We start from the raw sequence: 19210 nt of genomic DNA, 5'->3' as shown, positions 1-19210 counted from the left end.
GGATGTTGAATGTCTGAGCAGCATTTTGATACATTAGGCCTCTCTCGGGAGGTGGTTGAGTTACAACAGGAGTACCAGCTCCTCCTGGGGGATTCACTGGTATTGTCACAATGAGAGGATTGGCAACGACGGCTCTTAGATTAGCCTGACGCATTTCCTCTTGTCCTCTAGCCAAAGCTTGCATGGCTTCAACAAGTTGACCTATCTGGGCTTTCACGTAGGTCATATCTTCCCTCATAACAGCTTGATTCTTCTCCCACTGATCCATGAGAAGCTTATGATTATGACGTGTGTTGTATGAATGTCGGGAAGTCAGCTTGACCGTAGCAGGTTCTGGATAAAGGCCAAATAACAACAAGTCTTCATGAATAGGTTTGATGAAATGCAATTATGAATGCAACATGTTTTTATGTTCCCAAAGGAATGCATATGTTGAATGATATGATGAAATGGCATGCAACGTCATAGATCCAAGGGTTCATAGCATCTTGGAAAACCTGATCGTGAAGCTCAAGGTAGGTTGAAGGTTTATTTCCCTGCAAGAAACAACCATGTCCCCTTACAAGGTGAGTACTAAGACTTATGAAGATGCTTAGATTCACGGATCATGAGGCAAAAGTATTGTTATCGCCACAAGATGACTTGTGATTTAACAATACCATCGGGATGGTCTCCTCTAAGTGAGGTTTCCCTCAACTTCGAAAGCCATGGGTTGTCTAAGGTCCTCGGAGTCATGAACTCTCCTTGGAAGAATGGTTGTCAATGTGTACGTGACTCACGTGCCAGCAAAACTCCAAAAAGAATCTATTCCAAGTGGGATGTTCGTGTCTCCCTCTCAAGACAACTACGTTCGATAGGTCAACACGGAGTCCTTCCTATCTTATGTATACTCTCTAAGCTTGTGTATTAGGCTTCTCGCTATACACTACCTATCCCACAAGATCAAAGCAAGATAATATAGAACATGAATATATAACAGGAATGGATAAATAAAGAAAACGATAATAGAAGTAAACATCCAAGGAAAAGGATACATGAAAGCTAGGCTTGACTCGCTTATGGGAACTCCCTATTGTCCCCAGCTGAAGCGCCGCGAAAAATACAGAGTCGCCATCAGATTTTATTTATTCCAAAGGAAAGAGAAAATAGCGATAAAACCCCAAATGAGGGAAATGGTCTCGCAACCAAGAGCGGATTCAGAAGTCGGTTATGCAAGGGGAAGGTATTAGTACCCCTCAAATCCATGGTACTCCATGGGAACCACTTGGTGGTATCAAATGCATATGGATGTTTATTTATCTATAAGTTGCTTGCTATCAGGAATGAGATAAAAGAATAAGATGGGGGAGAAAATAAGTTTTAAGTTAGTGTGCTCGCCAAGGATTTGGGCCCTCGTGCCTACGTATCCCCATACATGCAATAGGGAAGTCAGAGCTTCGTAGTTCGGCTAAAAAATGACGTATTTGTTTGGTTGTTTTTACTGAACAGGATTGGCGTTCGCGTGCTACTGTTCACTTGCTTGTATACTCTATCATGGGAGCGGAAAGTATTTGCTTGTTTGCGGTAAAGTGGATACGCTTGGTTCGCATTCTAGCAGTTAAACATTACTTCCTCACACATGGAGGCTTAAGCTTCGTTCATGGTAGAACGAAAGTAACACGTCCTTATTGAAAGGTTTTGAAGTGTGCACTAAGGAAAAAGATGATTTGACTTGTTAGGATCGATTTTATGCATGGAGACAAGCATTAGACCCTTGGCTAGATACAATCAAAGGTCCAATAACTCGGGAGTTGAGAGGATAATGTTGTCCTAACCGCTCTTTTTCGTACAAAAAAGAGGTTTGAATTGTGAAAAGAATTTGGCAAGTCTAATCATTGGAACTTAGAGGGCGACAAGTATTCGACCCTTTACTAAGTACGATCAACAATCAAAGTACTTGGGAATTGAGAGAATAATGAAGTCCTAACTATTCTTTTTCATCCTCATAGAACCTAGATCTAACTTGTTTGAATCATTAGATGTTTTAGGAGGGAAAGTCAAGTGTCAGGTCCTCAGGCTAGGTACGACAACCAACCCAGTTATTTGAATGTTGTATACAAACACGTACACCCCATTTGACATTCCAATTTGTTATGAAAATGTTTTTGAAAAAGGAACTTGACATTGGATCAAGCATTTGAATTTATTATGAAAATAGTGAGTGAAGCATGAGTTTGAGAAGAGAATGGATAAGAGATGATAGAATGGATCATGGAGTGGATGGAGGACGCTTGACGTTGGATCAAACATTTACGTTGCAATCGTGTGAGTTTTATTCGGAAAACAATTTGACGTTGAATCAAGTACCTTTTGTTTCTTTTGAAATGCTTTATTTATCATTTTGTATTTTATCTTTGATTACTAACATGCATGGTGAACTAACTAGAAAGGAATAAAGCTAAGCTATTACATGACTAAGGGGCAGGGGAACATTTAACCCATAATGGGGGGATGGATCCACACAATATAACATGAGGGAATGAACGAAAAATACAAGTTACAAACTATTAACTATGTACCATGCCTATGGCATACAAGTGACATGGTACTTCCAAAAATACAAAGCTATTGAGTGAAAAGGAAATGGTTAGGAGCATGGCTAGCTAGGAGTGAACTTGAATCTCCAAGTCACATGTGGACACAAGACAACAAGCGAGTTAGCATGAGATAAAGCCGAATGAATGAGAACGATGCAACAATGTGTAAATGCATACAATGGTTAGAACCGATTCAAAGCTAATGGATTAATCAATGAAATACCATCAAAGGTATATCCTATGATCATGGCAAATGAAATTAGATATAAAAAGTATTCATTACCTAAATTGAAATGAGATTTTCAATTTAATCAAAATGATCATAAACCAAAGGAATAGATTAAATGGACAATTAAAGTGACTATTAATTCTAAAAATTAAAATCTACCTAAACACGAATTAGGAATTACTAATCAATCAAATGGAAAATTCACAATCTAATCAAGAATTGAATTCTAATCTACATGATCACACAAATCGAATTGCGTGGAAATTTAGCCTAAAGTCTAACCAGGGAAAAATCAACCATTAGCCATATAAAATCCACACAAAACCCATAAAAAGAAATAACGAGATTAAATTACTAAAAATTAATCATGGCAAGGTTAATCAATCACGAATTAATTCTGGAAAATTAAAAAACTAAACTTAATCTAACAATTGATTAAACCTAATTTCTAAATCCTAATCACCTAATTAAACCTAAGAATTAAGCTAAAAAGTGAATTAATCCTAATATTTAAAATTAAGAACTAACCTAAATCCAATAACTTAACCAACCAGCACCAAGATTAATAAAAAAAAAAACAGGAATTAACACTGATTAATAATAATTAAGTATGGGTTAAAGGGAGGATTTAAGAACTAATTCTAATATTGGGCCTGGGGGAACAATCCATGAACTGGGGGTGTAATGAGGAGGTATGGATAGAAGATTCACTTGGGCCTGAGCCCAAGCTTCAGTCGTACTCCTCCGGGTTCAACACGTGATAAGAAAACCCTAAAAGAAATCCATATCCGCTCGGCGAAATCCCTAGTTCCAAATGCTCGACGTGTAAGGCTTCGCCAAGAACACGGTTGATCCAGAAAAATTCAAGGATTCGATTTCTCATCTCCAAAATCCCGCATCCAAACATGTTGAATCTAGGTCGAAACGAAAAGGTTGTTCCTTCATGAACTAAGAATTCAGCTTTAACAAGATTCAAGCTCCACCCTCAAACGAAGAATCAAGGATGAGTCCTCGGAACACAATCACAACCAAAATCAAAATCGCTTAAGGCTCGTTCTTGCGTACGAGCGAAATCGACTGGAGAACGAATGACGTACCCGGTTCGTGCGTGCTTGCGATGGTTGTTGAAGCGAGGCAGGAGAAGACGATGAATGAAGGTGGATGACGCGTCGCGATTGGTGAAGGTGGATGACGCGTCGCGATCGACAAAGATCCTCCGGTGCGTTGTGATTGATGAAGATCTTTGAGAAATCCTTTGTATGCTTCTGTTTGATCTTCTCTCTTCTGTTTTCTGCTATTGTTCCATTTTTCTGCTAATGTTAGCAGTTGGTTTCGTCTTCTGTCAGAATGGTCGAAGAGGTTTGGATTGTGTGGAGGTTGCACATGGATTGGAACGAGGAGCGAATGCGATATTCGATTCGTGTCGGCTTCAAAGTTCCAAAGCGGTTTCCAGGTGACAAGCTTCCTTCTTCTTCCTTTTCTTCCAACGTCTTCTTCCTCTTTTCTTCTGTTTCTGCCCTGTGTCAGTTTTGACTTCTTTTTTTGCTATTATGCAGGGTGATGGAAAGGGAGAAGAGGATTTTCGCGGTTACTCCATGGTTGTTACAGGTTGGAGATGGTTATGAAGGGTTGTTGGGAGGGAAGTTCAGGGTGGAGAAATGAAGTTTTGCAGGGTTAGAGTGTTGGTTGAAGAAGATGGATCCATGAGTGAAGTGAGGGTGAAGGTAGTTTTTGATTATGATGGAGGATTGTTGGAGGGTGAGGGTGAAGAAGTGCAGTGAGGTTTTGAAGAATGAGGAGCGTAAAATCCTGAATCAGAATGGTGAGTTATATATAGACTTCTCTTCTTCCAAATTCTGTTAGGAAAATCAGTTAGGTACTGTTATGAGTTGGTTAGAATCAATGTGAGTTTCAATTATATCAGTTATGAATTGGTTAGATCCAATGTGAATTTCTGTTAGAGATTTTGTAGAGTATTGATTGAATTCGGGTAAGTTTTTATGCTTATGCAGGTCTTTAGCTTCGGTAATATCAACAGACAGGTTTCTCACATAGACATATGTTACTTCTTCATGGTCAAATTTGTAGCCATCCACTGCTGCATCGGCCCCTGACTCTGAAATATATGTAGATGTTGAGCTTGACTGCTGATAAACAGGCTGCACCACCACAGCATGCTGAGCAGTAGGTTGTGTCACGTGATTAAACTCTGAAGGAGGAGCACTTTAAAAAGAATGATGTGGGGCATGTTCGGATGCAACGGGCAACACTGATTGGCCTTTGGAGACACGTAAAATAGATGCACAAGTTTTCTTAGCAGGCTCCTCAAAAGACTCTTCCATAAGAGTGACAGGGGTTTCACGGATAGTATGAGCAACATTAGGCACCGGTGGATATGCCTCCTGTGTAGGAGTTTCCTCCACCACAACTTCAGTCTCGAGATCTTCTTGTAGTTGTTGCTGCTACTCAGGAAGACTATACTTGTCCACTGGATCATCATCTATATGAACTGAGTTGAGATCTTCTCTTGCTTCTTCCTCAAACCCATAGTCCGAAACTGGTGGTTCAGCATAAGAAGCAGAAACATGTGGCTGTGATTCAAGATTAAACCAAATTCCACTTATTTTGCTATACCCAATGTATTTTAATGATTACATGAATTCTATATGAGATGGATGTCATAGCTTTTGTGTTCAATGTCTTTTACTTCCACATAAACTTTTGGTTCATGGATTCTATCATTTTTCTATGTGCAAGGATTCACAATTTGACTTATTGGTGATTTGGTTTATGGAAATGTAATGGTCTATGTGTGGTATTTGGAAACCTTGAATAAGTTTGGAATATGTATGGAATTTATTTGTAAATGGATTCAAAAAGGTTTATTGGAAATGAATGTGAAATTATGTAATAGACAAAAATGTTTATGGATATTTGGATATTGACAAATTGGGTTAGGAATTTTGGCTAATGGATATATGGTTAATGAAATGGTTTTGGATAACTAGATATTGATAGGATTTAATGTGGTAATGGCTAATGGATAATTTAGTTTTGAAATGTGGATATGAATTATGGGTTAGATGGTGACATTGGTCAACTAGTTTACCAAAAAGTCAATAGTTGACCAAAAGTCAACTTAGGTAAAAATGTTCGTTTTCTTGTGTAACGAATATGGATATGACTGAAAAGCCCAACGTTCCTGAACTAAATGAAACATGTCAAGTTCCAAGACTTGAAGTTCAATCATGCCAAGCCAACCAACTGATATTTTAATCGAGCAATTGATTGTAGCACCTTGAATGAATCTTATCCAATGAACCAAAACCATGAATCTTAAGCAAACGGCTTAATCATTTATAATGAACCAAACGAATCAGATGAATCCTCAAATTGACTATACACAAATGATGATGATGCCACAACCCATAACTAAGGTTTCAAGCTACGATCCATGAGGAAGACATACAAATGCAAGTGGAATGTGTTATGGTACAATGGATATGTGGATGAGATGAATGCAAATGCTTGGTGTTAGTGACCTAGATGAACTTGTGAAAGGTAGGGTGAATTTTGGGGTATGACATCATCAAGGAAGCTACTGCCTTTGCTCAAGCCGGTAGTGTGGATGCTTTCGAAGCTATCTTTGTGTTGCTCATCTATGGGTTGGCTTTGTTCCCTAACATTGACGGTTTTGTTGATGTTAACGCCATTAGAATTTTCTTGATTGGGAATCCCGTGCCTACTTTATTGGGTGATATGTACTTCTCTTTGCATCTAAGGAATTCTAAGGGTGGTGAAACTATTGTATGTTGTGGTCCTCTTATGTACAAGTGGTTTATTTCGCACTTGCCTCAGACGTCTGCTTTTGTGGAGAACAAACAATGTCTACGGTGGTCTCAGAAACTTATGTCTCTCACTAGCGATGATATAGTTTGGTATGATTCTTCATTGAGTAGCTTAGAGATTATTGATTGTTGTAGTGAATTCTCTAATGTTCCCCTCTTTGGTACACAAGGAGGAATCAACTACAACCCTGCTTTGGCTCATCGTCAACTTGGGTTCCCCTTGAGAGATAAACCTAATAACACTTTGTTAGAAGGTCTTTTCTATAAAGAGGGTAAAGATCCCCAACATTTGAAGCAAAAGATTGTGCGTGCTTGGCATAATGTGCATAGGAAAGGAAGATCCGAGCTTGGTCCGTGCAACTGTGTAGCTTTGGAAGCTTACACTCTTCGGGTGAAGAAAAGAGCTTTGGAATTGAAGATTCCTTATACTTGTGAGAGACCTATGTCTATGGTTGTGGTTGAGCCATCAACTCTCCCTAACCAAGATGTAGAGGAGTTGGAAGACGCACTCACCAAGATGAAGCAAGAGATGGATATGTGGGAAGAGCGTTTCCATGCTTTGAGCCGAAAGCATGAGGAGTTGCATCTTGAGTCTAAGGATAAGGATGCACTTATTGAGCTTCTTAAAGACCGAGTAGTGAAGAGACAGAGAGAACCAGAGGTGTCATCTTCCTCTAGTATGCCTCAGCCTTCCGTTGCTTCCAAGAAGATTGTTGATCAGCTTATCCTCGAGAAGACTCAGATGAAGACTTCTTTTGAGTCCGAGATCCGACACATCCGAAGGAAGTACGCGCCTGCGGCCCGATCTTCTGAGTTGTTGTTAGGGATCCTTAGGATGATTAGTCTCCTTTTCTCTTGTATTTTGTATTTTGGTTTCTGAAATTGTACTCAGTGTAATCCTTCCAATTATATATATAAAAGAGATTTTTATGGTCAATCAAATTGTGCAATTGTTATTATTATATATTTGTAAATAAAACAGTAAGTTCCTTGAAAATAAAAACAACCAAGCATTGCATTTCATGCATCATTTGCATAACAGGTTTCTCTTTCGCCAGATGTCTTATTGGTTCTTCTTCTGTGTTTCAGCCAAGCTGACTCATCGATATAATACCCGCGCCAATCATCCAAGGATCATGGAGCATCTAGAGCAAGAGAACATAGATTTAAAGGACGAGATTTCCCGTCTGACTGCCATGATGGAGTCAGTCCTAGCTGCTGAAAGTCAATCTTCTCCAACGCCTGCAACTCCTCCTCCTTAGAGGACTGTCATATCTGAGGTTGTTTCTTCAACCGTGCCTACCGCTCACTGAGCTCCTGCCATGCCTGCCGGATTCCTGTGGGTAATTCCGCCCAACTTTGTACCTGAAGGTTTTGCGCCGACTTTTGTTTCCATGCAGGTATCTAGCCCGGTCATGTCTGTGCTGCCACCGGTTGTTCATACGCTGCCTCGTGTTGAGGATACCATATACCATTCCGAGCCGTCTGAGGGCCCTGATATTTATGAGAAGATGGATGAAATGAAATATCATTTCCTTAAGCTGCGAAAGGAGTTGAAGACCCTGAGGGGAAAAGCTTTGTTCGGTAAGAATGCTGTGGAACTTTGCTTGGTTCCTAATTTCAAGATCCCGATGAAGTTCAAATTCCCTGACTTTGAAAAGTATAAGGGGAATACTCAACCATCTCGTCATGTATGCTAGAAAGATGTCGACACAAACTGATAATGATCAGTTACTGATCCATTATTTTCAAGACAGTCTGACTGGTGCCGCTCTGAGGTGATACATGGGTTTGGATAGTGCGAGTGTCCTGTAAGACCCCAATTTTGACCCTAAGATCCCTCATGCAATCTCATCATATGCATTAGCATTGGGATCATACCTTGGCATCCTCTTTACCCCTCTTCATTGGGTTTGTTTTGGGAGAGATCACCAAGAACCATGTGATTGTATCATACTTGTATTTTATCATTTTTACTAACCAAAATACAAAAAATATGTCTTTGCATTTGCCTAACTCTTTTGTAGGTAGGGCATGATCACCTTTGATCTATCAAGTTCACATCTAGGGTTTAAGGCCCTCATTGCCAAGAGCACAACCAAGGAATGATCCATAATGACTCTAAGCATCATGAATGAGTTTGGAGTTGATTTGTCTTGGAAACCCTAGTTCATTTGGGTATCTTGAGTAACTTCTTCAACAAGCTTCTTCACCAATTGATCAAATTTCTCAAGGGGCACTTCAAAATTCATCATATTATGCATATATGAGATACCATGAGCCTAAAAAGTCAAGAGAATTGCAAGTTAGCAAGTTGGTTGATGATGGTTGGCCAGATGAATTCATCTGATCAAAACTGGGTCTCCCTAGACCCTATTGTTAGACGGTGTGACTAGTGATCGAGAGGGGGGGGGGGGTGAATAGATAACCTCTTTGAATATAAACAGATTTAAAATTTTATCAGAGTTATTGAAACTTAGCGGAAAATTTCAGTCCCGAATCGACTTCCGTCTATTCTGAACCACTACTAGAAAACCGGACACGCGAATTTATTGCTGGATTTGAATTAGAATGACAAAGATTATTAACACCAAAATCTTATCAAATTGAATGCACTTATCACTAAATCCTAATTCCAATGAATAAAACTCAGCTGACAGTTTTGTCGAACAATTGGTGTGTATGTGATCAATGATGAACAATGGTGGACTTTAGTTAAAGAAGTTTTCTTGCCACTATTGTATCATGAAAAATACAGCTACAACACACTAACTGGAATTACAAAACTGTTGAAAACGAAAAGAGAGATAAGGAAAGAATACGATACGCAGAGATTTGGTAAGGAAGTTCCCCACGTCGTCCTCGCGTGTGGGTACGTCTCCCTCTCAATTTCAAATGAAATTGAGAACTGTAATTATCAATAATGCCGAATTTGTTGATACAAGGTTACAATACACAGACAGAATTCTAAATCCCAAGAACTTCTTCTTGTATGAAACCTCCACTTGATCTGAGCTCGATCAAGAATTTCCTGCAAGAAATTGCAAACAATTCACCGGTTCCACGACCTGTTTGCGAAATCACCCAATTTCCAAACCCTACGCTGCGGCTGACTCTGTTCTGCAAACGTGACTGACAAACCCGCAAGAACACTCCAGTTCTTGAAGGACAAACCAGTTGGTTTTTCCTCGAAACCCCCTTCAATCTTCAACTCAGCTAGATCCTCGATCGTTCCACTGAACACCTCAGCTAGATCCTTGATCGTACCACTGAACGTTATCTCGTTGATCCTTTAATCCAAAGAACAAGAATGATTATGTGTTGATGTTCTTGAAGAAAAGAGATTGAGAAGATGAAGAAGATGAAGTCTCTTTCAGGTTTCTAACTGCTCAAAAACAATTGCTGCTACACACTCCTTTGATCTTGTGTTCAACTGTTTTTCTCTTCTGAATTCGTTGCTTGTACTGCTGTCACAATACTTCTTATATATGAAAGACAGAAGCTGTTAGTGGACAAAACATACTTATGCATTGATACAAAAGGTTATGCATCAATGCATACTGTAACTTGATTAATTTTAGAGAATTAATGTAAGCATGTATCGATGCCAAATTCGTATGTATCGATACATAGAGCATTTTAACTAGGCATGTATCGATACAAGACTCGTATGGATCGATACATAGAGCATTTTAACTGGCCATGTATCGATACAAGACTCGTATGGATCGATACATACTGAAGCAAAAACGTTTTGTAATTTGCAACAAATTTATGGATCGATGCATATGAACATGTATTGATGCATACTGACACAGAGTTCTTTTAAGAGATGTATCAATGTGGATCTTTATGTATAGACATGAAACAATAGTATAGGCTAAAAACACAAATGAATCATGTAAAATAATGCACAACCATCAATTAGACAATGATCACACAATTTGCTATCATTCAAAACTTATTCAAAGTAAAGAATTTGCTCACAAACTCCCCCTTTTTGATGAGGGCAAATTTTTAGCAAGATGTGTGATTCTCCCCCTGAGTTTGTGCATATCTGTCAACATCTGCATTTCTCCCCCTTTGTCAACATCAAAAAGAAGAAAAAAACAGTTTTATCAAGGCAACATGTTGTAGCAGGGCACAACAAAAATGATAAAGAAGCTATCAATCACAAAGAAGGAAGCTGAAAAAAGTAAAGAATCACTCACAAAGAATGACAAATGTGGGCAATATCATCAGAAGTAAACAGAAAGTAATAAGCATTTAAGTAGTAGGAAGGGTTTGAAAATTACATAAGCCAAGACATATATTGTACAACTAATCCAAAAAGAACTTAAGCAATATGCAATGAAATGCAGTGAGATGAAATGATGATGGTTTAATGTGGATTATAGCCACCACAGGACTCTTCGTCATCTCTATTAGGATCTCTGAAGCTTGGCGGAGGCGGAGGAGGAGGCATTGCATCTGGATTCTGGCCCATGAAGGTGTAGTGCCTAAACCGGTCCTGAACTTCAACACTTCTAAATCTGTCCATAATACTAGGATTGGCACGGTAGTCGTCCATAAAGCCAGACATTTCATTGTAGAAGACTTGGTGCCACTTAACCAAGTCTAGGTGCCAAGAGTGTTGGTTATGGTACATCCATGTATGCTCATCATGCCACTCACGATGCTCCTTATGCCACTCATTTTGTTGTACATGACAAGACCGTGCCTCTTCATGACGTTCTTGGTTGGCAATCTCCATTTGTTGAAGCATTTGAGTGAGGTGCGCAGTAGATGTTGAAGATGAAGCACCGTCGGAGAACGGAGGAACCGTAGGTTCAGGTACATAGTTGGTTGGAGACCACCTTTGTGGCACCCAATCACCCCAACCAGCATTGTTATCAGCTGCAGGCTCATCTGCTTCATTCACATCATGCATTTCTTCATCAGGTTGGTCTTCAACTACATGAATCCGTTCAGAAGGCACATCAAAGTTATAGATCCTTGTTTTTGGATTTCCTTTCAAAGAAATAGAAACATTGACGATCCTTGTCCCACCGATATCCCATATGAGATAAAGTGGAAGAGTCAAACTCTTGAGCAGCAGATGGAGATATGAGAGGAACAAGAGGGATTGCAATATTCTAGAACTTAAGAATCTTCATGATTTGAGATGCATAACCAAGAGTAACATTCTTGGCACTGTTACGCATGAAAAAGAGGCGCTTCACAAAGTAATTTGCCCAATTCAATGGAACCTTATTTTGAAGAATATACAGGAGATGAATGCTTGCCCTGTCTAACCTAGAATGTCCACTGTTTGCTGGACGCAGAATGTGCGAGATAATCCAATGGAGTATACGAGGAATTTTCTTTATCATACCAGACGTAACATGTTCGTCCTCACCCAGCGGTCTGTCCAGTTTCAAGATAGATGGAGTAAACTCCTTCAGGTTAAATCCAGTATCAAAATGCAGGTCATGCCAGGTCTTGAAATTAAGCGACGGAAGCGGAATTTGAAACACTGTTTCCCAATCAGCAGCTTCAAAAGTATAGGTTCTGACACCGATAGAACACTTAAACATATATCCTCTACCAGATTGTAAGCCAGCATAAAATGCACGGATAAAATCCTCATGGTAATCATCCTTTGTAGACAAAAATGACCCAAGTTTTTGTGCATGAAGGAGTTCAACCACATCATTGAGATGCAGATGAATAGCATCATGTTTATCGAAAACATGGGGTTTCATAACTAACCTTGTCTTGAAGGAATCCTCAAACTCAGTAGCAATAGCAGGATGAAACAAATCTAAGGCATTTGGAGGAATTTCCGGTAACTGCTGGGAAGTGCCAACCGGTTCCTTTCCTTTTCCTTTTCCCTTTGCTCTAGCTGGAATGGTTCTTGGAGGCATGGTGATGAACGGTTGAAGATGAATTTAGGGTTTTGGAAAGAATGATGATGAAGGAAATTAGGGTTAGCCGCAGGTTTTGGGAGGTATGGTAGCTGCTGATACTAAGTTTGTGAAGAGATGTGATAAGAGTTGCTGATGTGTCGATCCATGAGTGAGAAAAAAATGCATTTAATCCAAATAAGAATCAGTATGTGTCGATGCAGATGGGCATGTATCGATCCATGTCACGCATTTTTGTTTTTAAAGGGTCTATGTATCGATACAAACGACGGATGGATCGATACTGTAGGTGTTTAATTGGCTGCATTATATGGTAAAACACTAATGTCTTGACTGATGTCATGACATGTATATGTGACTACATTGTAGTTACTGCAGGACTAGCTAACACAGGATTATTGAATGCTGTGACATTCATACCTGTCAACAGATACTAAGGAACAGAAGTTCTGTTAGAACTTAGTATTCATTTGCAGTCTGGTTATCAAGGAAGAACCAGACCTGGCATAAGGCCTACTGACTGAATGTCAAACTGGATGTTGTGACATTCATCATTAACAGCAGCTGGTGAAGATTAGGCAGAGTGGTGTTCTGCTATACTTCAGCATATAACTTAGTTTGTTCTTCAAGAGAATAACAGAACTAACTTAAGGCCAAATGTGTAAATGTTAAGTTGGACACTTTGACATTTACTAATGTAAGCTGTTACTGTAGTATGGTCATTTTGATCATGTACATGTCAGCAAATTGTACAGTCTGTTTTCTGGAAAAACAGACTCAGCATATGGACCTTGATGTCAAGCTGAATGTCGTGACATTCGTGCCTGACAGCATATGCTAAATTGTAGGTTGTTCAGTTTTCTGTTTCAGCTTTTTCTCAGGCTATTCTTTAGGGATTCAACAGCTGAGAGAAAATCCAGGAAATCAACAACCAAGCTACATTCAATGAACCTAACAAATAGCCTATTTGTTAGCAACCTAAATGTTGAATTTGAGGGAACTTGTGTGACCTAAAATTCAGGGAAATACAGGTGCAAAAGCCCAGGTGCTGCAATATAAAAAGGAAGGCATTCCTTCATTCAGTTTCGGGGATTTTGAAGCGTGAAGAGTCAGTGTGTCCATCATACTTCACTGCTGTATTTTGTGAGTCTTATATTAGACGTATCTTGTAAGCCAAGCGATTATCAAGTAGATGATTGCTTTGGCATAGGGTGTTCATTGAGTTGTAAGTGTTGTGTCACTCAAAGCTTTTAAGCGTGAGTGCTGTGTATCTTGATTTAAGCTGTGAAGCATAATCAAGAGTTGTTTTTGAAGTGTGACTTCAAAGTGTCTTTAATATCACTGAGGTGATTGAGGGGGAGTGAGTAGGAACTCTGATCTTAGGTTAAGATTGAAATTGCATTGGGTAGGGATTAAGTGATAAGTTGTAAACGGGTGAGTTTAGCTTTGAATTGATACTACTAATAGTGGATTTCCTCCCTGGCTTGGTAGCCCCCAGATGTAGGTCATGTTGGACTGAACTGGGTGAACAATTACTTGTGTTATTTACTGCACTTACTATTAAGTTCTGCATAATCCCTGTCTGTGCAGAATTGGATGTCATAACAACCAGTGTGACATCCAAAGTCTGATAACTAGAATTTCAATTGGCATCAGAGCAGGCACCCTGCCTGTGAAGTTCTGGGTGAGATCTAGGGAAGTTACTTTCTAGTACCATGGACAAGGATTTAGGACACTCAAACAGACCACCCATGTTGGATGGATCTAATTATGATGACTGGAAGCCTCGCATGATAGCCTTCTTAAGGTCTCTAGACAACAAAGTCTGGAGAGCTGTCAACAAGGGATGGAAACATCCAACGAGGACTGATGAAGATGGAGTCAGTGTGTAGATTCCCGAAGAAGATTGGGACAAGGAACAAGAGGCATTAGCTCTTGGAAACTCCAAAGCCTTGAATGCACTGTTCAATGGAATCACTAAGAACATCTTCAGGCTGGTGCACCATTGTGAACTAGCTAAGGAAGTTTGGGATACCCTCAAGGTAACTCATGAAGGTACTTCCAAGGTGAAGATGTCCAAACTTCAGATGTTGACAACCAAGTTTGAAAATCTGAGGATGAAAGAGGAGGAGACTATTCATGACTTTCACATGAATATTCTTGAAATTGCAAACACCTCTGGTGGACTAGGTGAGAAAATGACTGAAGAGAAACTTGTAAGAAAGATTCTCAGGTCCTTGCCTAAGAGGTTTGCTATGAAGGTCACTGCCATAGAGGAGGCTCAGGACATCAGCAATATGAAGGTAGATGAGCTCATTGGTTCTCTCCAAACCTTTGAAATGGGCTTAGGTGAGTATGCTGAGAAGAAGAAAAGCATAGCCTTTATATCAAATGCTGAAGAGGAGTCAGAAGAAGGATATACAGGAGGTGATGAAAGTATATCAGAAGCCTTAGCCATGCTTGGGAGGCAATTCAACAAGTTCATGAAGAAGATTGATCAAAGAGGTAGACCTAATGTCAAGAACATCCCGACTGACATTAAGAAAAGATCAACTTCTGAGGAGAAGTTCAACCATGGGAAGGGAATCCAGTGTCATGGCTGTGAAGGGTATGGACACGTCAGAGCTGAATGCCCTACTTACCTCAAATTGCAAAATAAGGGGCTAGCTATCACATGGTCTGAAGGAGATTCTGAAAGTGAATCTGAAGGAGAATCTGCCAAACATGTCACTGCACTAACCAGTGTGTGTGTCTCTGAAGATGACACAAGTGCAGATGAGCTGACATTTGATGAACTTGCTGCAGCATATAAGAAGCTGTGTACCACCAGTGCAGAAGTGCGTGCACAAGGAGAAAAGCAGAAGAAACTCATCAAGGAACTGGAAGATGAGAGACAGAAGCAACTGTCTGCCATAGAGGGGCTAAATGATGAGATAGCCCTGCTGACCTCCAAGCTGAACCAGATGACCAAATCCATCAGAATGATGAATAAGGGAACTGACACCTTGGAAGAAATTCTAAAGGTGGGACAGCAGTCTGGAACCAAATCTGGGCTAGGATTTGGAAAAAGAGCTGAACACAAACGCCCAAAGGCTAGAGTTCAGAAGTTCAAGCAGATGTCAAAGCCAATGTCTCAACATCGAGGAGCTAGGATGAATGATCATCAGAAGAGAATATACCAGAATTGGAGGTGTCACCACTGTGGCAGGCTTGGACATATAAAAGCCTTCTGCTACTGGATTCATGGCTTCCCTAACAGAGCCTCACATGTCAGACCTAAGCATAAAACACGTAAGCGATGTGTTCCCATTAAGAAGCAACAATGGTATGCTAGGATAGCACACACTGCCCTAAGGGCTTCTTCCAGAGAAGACTGGTACTTTGACAGTGGATGCTCAAGACATATGACTGGTATGGAAAATCTACTGGTAGACATTCAACCTCACACCACCAGCTATGTGACTTTTGGTGATGGTGCCAAAGGAAAAATCAGAGGTGTGGGAAAACTGGACTGTTCTGGAGTGCCAAAACTGAACAATGTGCTGTTAGTAAGAGGACTAACTGCAAACCTCATCAGCATAAGTCAGCTGTGTGATCAAGGTTTTCATGTTCAGTTTACTAAGGAGCTGTGCATTGTGACAAATGGTGACAATCAGGAAGTTATGAGAGGAACCAGGTCCAAAGACAACTGCTACCTGTGGGAACCTGATCTCTCTAACTTTTCCACAACATGCTCCTCAGCCAAGGAAGAACAGGAGGTGAAGCTGTGGCATAGAAGACTTGGACATCTCCACTTACGGGGAATGAAGAAGATCATATCCAAGGAAGCAGTCAGAGGAATGCCAAAGCTTCTGATTGATGAAGGAAGAGTCTGTGGAGAATGCCAAGTGGGCAAGCAAACCAAGATGTCACACCCAAAGCTGGGACATTCCACAACCTCCAGAGTTCTGGAACTGCTGCACATGGACCTAATGGGACCTATGCAGGTTGAAAGTCTTGGTGGGAAGAAGTATGCCTACGTGGTGGTTGATGACCATTCCAGATACACGTGGATAAGCTTCATCAGAGAGAAGTCAGATACATTTGATGTCTTCAAAGATCTGTGCATAAGACTTCAAAGGGAAAAGGACAGTTGTGTGGTCCGGATTAGAAGTGATCATGGTACTGAATTCAAGAATTCCAAGTTTGATGAGTTTTGCTCATCTGAAGGAATAAGCCATGAGTTCTCCTCCCCTATAACTCCTCAGCAGAATGGAATAGTTGAAAGAAAAAATAGAACTATTCAAGAATCTGCCAGAGCAATGATTCATGCAAAGAAGCTCCCTATGCACTTTTGGGCTGAAGCAATGAATACCGCGTGCTATGTTCACAACAGAGTCACCTTGAGAAAAGGAACCTCCTCCACTCTGTATGAAATATGGAAGGGTAGAAAACCCACTGTGAAGTACTTTCATATTTTTGGAAGTAAATGCTACATTCTCACAGATCGTGAACAGAGAAGGAAGCTAGACCCCAAAAGTGATGAAGGCGTATTTCTGGGATACTCCACTAACAGCAGAGCCTATAGAGTGTTCAACTACAGGACCAATGTCCTGATGGAGTCCATAAATGTCATTGTGGATGATAAAGAGGAAGGAACCGATGTCATGGAGGATGTTGAAACATTCCTTGATAGTCCAACTGACAGTCCAGTCAAGCCTGAAGAAGTACAGGAACCTCCTCCTGAATGTGAAGTAGAAGCACCCACCAAAGTGCCATCTATCAGAATTCAGAAAGACCACCCTAAGGATCTTATCATAGGGGATCCCACCAGTGGTGTAACTACCAGGTCAAGAGGAATAAACTCAAATTCCTGCTTTGTTTCCAAGGTTGAACCAAAGAATGTGAAAGAAGCCCTGACTGATGAATACTGGATCATTGCCATGCAAGAGGAACTCGAGCAGTTCACAAGGCATGAAGTATGGGAGCTGGTTCCAAGACCTGAAGGGTCCAACATCATTGGTACCAAGTGGATCTACAAAAACAAATCTGATGAGAAAGGAGTAATTACTAGAAATAAAGCAAGACTAGTAGCTCAAGGATACACTCAAGTTGAAGGAGTAGACTTTGATGAGACATTTGCTCCTGTGGCTAGACTTGAGTCCATCAGATTGCTATTGGGGGTAGCATGCATCCTGAAGTTTAAGCTATTCCAAATGGATGTGAAGAGTGCATTCTTGAATGGCTACCTGAATGAAGAAGTCTATGTGGAACAACCCAAAGGGTTCTGTGATCCTAACCAACCTGAGCATGTATACAAGTTGAAGAAAGCCTTGTATGGGTTGAAGCAAGCACCTAGAGCTTGGTATGAAAGGTTAACTGAATTTTTGACCTCAAATGGATACAGAAAGGGTGGCATAGATAAAACCTTGTTTGTGAAGGATGAAGAAGGCAAAATCATGATAGCTCAAATCTATGTTGATGATATAGTCTTTGGTGGAATGTCAGAACAAATGGTTAAAAAATTTGTTCACCAGATGCAATCTGAGTTTGAAATGAGTCTAGTGGGAGAACTGACCTATTTCCTTGGAATGCAAGTAAACCAAATGGAGGACTCTATGTTTCTCTCCCAAAGCAAGTATGCCAAGAACATAGTTAAGAAGTTTGGTATGGATCATGCCAGGCACAAGAGGACTCCAGCTCCTACTCATCTGAAGCTAACCAAAGATGATGGAGGGCCTAGTATTGATCAATGCCTGTACAGAAGCATGATAGGTAGTCTGCTGTATCTAACTGCAAGTAGACCTGACATTTCTTATGCAGTTGGAGTGTGTGCCAGATACCAAGCAGAGCCCAAGGTGAGCCACTTGAATCAAGTCAAAAGGATTCTCAAGTACATCAATGGGACGTGTGACTATGGGATGCTGTACTCACATGGGTCTGAGCCTGTCCTATCTGGATACTGTGATGCTGATTGGGCTGGAAGTGCTGATGATAGAAAAAGCACATCAGGTGGATGTTTCTTCTTAGGAGAAAACCTCATATCGTGGTTCAGCAAGAAGCAGAACTGTGTCTCTCTGTCCACTGCAGAGGCTGAATACATAGCTGCTGGAAGCAGTTGCTCCCAACTGGTTTGGATGAAACAAATTCTCACTGAGTACAATGTCACTCAAAATGTCATGACATTGTTCTGTGATAATCTCAGTGCCATCAACATCTCCAAGAATCCCATCCAACACAGCAGGACCAAACATATTGACATTAGGCACCACTTCATCAGAGATCTGGTGGAAGACAAGGTGATCACTTTGGAACATGTAGCCACGGAACTTCAACTGGCTGACATATTTACAAAGGCTCTGGATGCTACTCAGTTTGAAAACTTAAGGAGCAAACTGGGAATATGTCTCTCTGAGACCTTATAGCAACCACTGATGTTTGGGATAAATTGTTTAATATCTCTGCCTATTAAACAATTTGTACTAGGCTATGATTGGTCAACAGATCATAGCTATGCTGCTTGCAACAAGGGTGTATACAAGAGGGTAAGGAGACACCCAACAGAGAGAAGGGCTCTGTACCTGCAGGAGTTCAAGGATGCTGTTCATGCAGGAGTGGTTCTGGATGTCAGAAACAAAATCATGGCATCTGATATGGTGGTACCTACTATAA

Source organism: Lathyrus oleraceus, chromosome 4 (genome assembly GCF_024323335.1).
Source record: "Lathyrus oleraceus cultivar Zhongwan6 chromosome 4, CAAS_Psat_ZW6_1.0, whole genome shotgun sequence".
In the NCBI taxonomy this organism is placed as follows: Eukaryota; Viridiplantae; Streptophyta; class Magnoliopsida; order Fabales; family Fabaceae; genus Lathyrus; species Lathyrus oleraceus.
This window is presented reverse-complemented; position numbering follows the sequence as displayed.